The sequence below is a fragment of the Rhincodon typus genome, chromosome 29 (genome assembly GCF_021869965.1).
Source record: "Rhincodon typus isolate 14 chromosome 29, sRhiTyp1.1, whole genome shotgun sequence".
In the NCBI taxonomy this organism is placed as follows: domain Eukaryota; kingdom Metazoa; phylum Chordata; class Chondrichthyes; order Orectolobiformes; family Rhincodontidae; genus Rhincodon; species Rhincodon typus.
The window spans coordinates 28,173,327-28,176,332 of NC_063360.1; positions in this window are offsets into that span (position 1 = coordinate 28,173,327).

Below are 3,006 nucleotides of genomic sequence, written 5' to 3' on the forward strand. Positions count from 1 at the left end.
AAACAAAAATGAACTCATGGAGATTTCTCCACACATGCCTGTTAGCAGCAAATAGATGTTCACTTCTTGAATATCACTCACAGAAAATGAAGCAATTTACCTGTCAAGCTTTACTCAGGACATGCTTCTCTCTTCCCCCCATTCCCATTTTCCTGTTACCACGACCATTACCTTGAAGTACACATCCTAAGATAAAGGATTGCCTCAGCAAGTTAGAATTTTACCTCCAGCCTCTGCATTTCCTTTCTTCCATTGGTAACTTTTGGGGCGTGATTGCTGCTGTAATGTAATTTGCCACAAATATTTTTGCAAAGCGGAGGTTAGACCCATGTTTCCACCAGATCCAAGGAAGGGTCACTGGATCCAAAACGTTAACTCTGATTTCTCTCCGCATATGCCACCAGACCTGCTGAGCTTTTCCAGCAATTTCTGTTTTTGTTTCCACTAGATTTGTTTTGTGCATCCTATATTTAGCTATTCGAAGCTGAGATGTGCGTTGGGATTGTAAAAATGCTAAGATTCTCTTTAGTAGGTTATATTGTCGAGGTAGTTTGTAACCAACCTGTTCAGAGATGTTACTACATTCTTCTGGTGCAAATGGGATCTGATCTTGGGCCTCCTGGTCCAGAGGAAGGGAGATAATCACTGCATCACAAGAGTCCCAAAAATTTACATTTTCTTATCCTGCACTCATTATTAATGCAAGCTGAGCCTGCCTTCATTGATAAATTAGGCAAATTATGGATTGAAGTTATAAGTGTTCTTAGTCTAAGTGAAAGAATTGCCAATTTAGTTCAGTTTTTCAAGCATGTTTCCCCCCTTGAAAATTAAAGAACTCAACCTCCCAACTGTGACTCTACTGGTTAGTGTTTCTACATGCTGCTTTCTAAAAGGGAAAATATCTCGCTGCAATTTTTTTTTAATCCTCTTCGCAAAAGCAATAAAACATGTTGAAAGAGAATGTGTTGCAGTGTGTCTTTGGATTGCAAGAATGTCATTGCAATAAAACTGACAAACAGGCGTGTTCCCTCTCCAGGCTCAAACGCGTTTATCCCTTTAAGAGACCGGGAAATGATTGATGGTGTGAGCGTGTACGTGAATGTCACAGTGTGAAAAGCTTTAGGAACAGATGTCTCAGGAAGGAACAGTCTCAACCTAATTTAAAGTGGAAATGTTTTCCCGTCTGTTTAATGTGAGACTTAAGTGATTTGAAGTAAATCAAAGATCCACAAAAAAAAACTGACTGATAGATAGGAGCACAGGGCTGAACTCAATCTTAGCACATCAGAATTTCCTGGTGTACCAAACATTGCTGCACCCAGTTGCATAAGCGTCTTATGTATCCAACAGTGATGCCATACCCCAGGGCATATAGGTCAAATGACAGCATTTGGTGAAGACAGACACTCAAGTAATTTGCCAGAAACATGTCTGTAAGGCTGCCAAGCATGTGTATAATATCAGCACACACACAAAAATACACACCATTTCTTGGTGACACGGGCTTACACACACTGCACTGAGACAAAGTTTAAAGTGAGGTGCGTACAGTTCTGGTCTCATCTTGGGTTGTCTTTACTTTGATATTCTAAAAGTACAGCCAATATTTACTTGATATTCTTCATCAGTTTTCTCCAGGATGGTCACAAGTTCACTTGCCAGTCACCGCTGACTAACCTGGTCCCTGGCAGGACCATCTGAAGTGGGTTTCACAGTTGTCCTCAGCAACCCTCTGCCACGGGAAAGAGGATCAGCAAGGATTCCTATTCTGATTGCTCTCTAGAAACCCTTTCTGAAGGTGCCCATGGAAAGAGAAGGTTCGGCCTGCTCCTTGTTCACTCACCCCCAGTGTCAATTCGGGATAGTGCCCTGACCAGCAACACCCTCACCCCATGCTCAATTTGTAAGAAAAATACCCATCATCTCATGGCCACCAAAGCTCATACGTGAAAAGCATCCACTCAGGAACAGTAAACAGCAGATGCTGGTACTCATGGTAACATACCCTGAAACAAAGTAAATGCCTTCAGGAGATGGCAGAGAAATAATGAACAGGAGAGAAAGACCCCATCAAAGATGATCAGATGGCTCAGTGAAGTCCCAGTACAGAACTAAACCATAAACAAAAACAGAAATTGCTAGAAAAAGCTCAACAGGTTTGGCAGCATCTGTGGAGAGAAATCAGAGGAAGGGTCATTCAACCCAAAACGTTAACCCTGATTTCTATCCACAGAATCTGCCCGACCTGCTGAGCTTTTCCAAAAATTTTGGATTTATTTTCTGATTTACAGCTTCACAGTTCTTTCAGTTTTTATTCAGAACTAAACCATGATTGGAAAGAACCTAAAAGCTCAGATTATTTTTTATTCTTCCATGAGATGTGAGTGTTGCATTTGTTGCTTGTTGAGATGGTGGTAGTGAGCTGTCTTTTTGAACCTACACAGTCCATCTGGTGCAGGTACACCCTACAGTGGTATTAAAAAGGGAGTTCCAGGAGGTGGACCCAGCAACAGTGAGGGAACGGAGATCCAGTTCCAAGTCAGGACAGTGTGTGGCTTAGAGAAGAACTTGTGGTGTTGTCGTACACCTGCTGCCTTTATCCTCCTGGGTGTCAGAGGTCACATAGAATCATCTTTGAAAGATGCTGTCAAAGGACCCTTCAGTGTATGCTAAATTATTTGATCATAGTTCACAGTGCAACCGTAAGGCTCCATCTCAACCCTCCGAGGATGGGCATGAGAAAAATTCTCACTGTACTCCAAATTGAAGGCTGTTCCTACATCAATCCATCACCACTATCGTAATCACTCCCAGGTGGGCATGGATAATGAGGGATATAGAACAAAGATGGTGTTAAAATACAGATTAGCCATGAGCTAGTTGGTGAACTGGCTAAAAAGGCTGAAGGTCCTCATTCTTTTCCTAAGATCTAGCTCAACGTATGTTACTCCTCCATCTCCTGATGATTCCTGATCCTGTTCCATCTCCTGATGATGCCCAATCCTG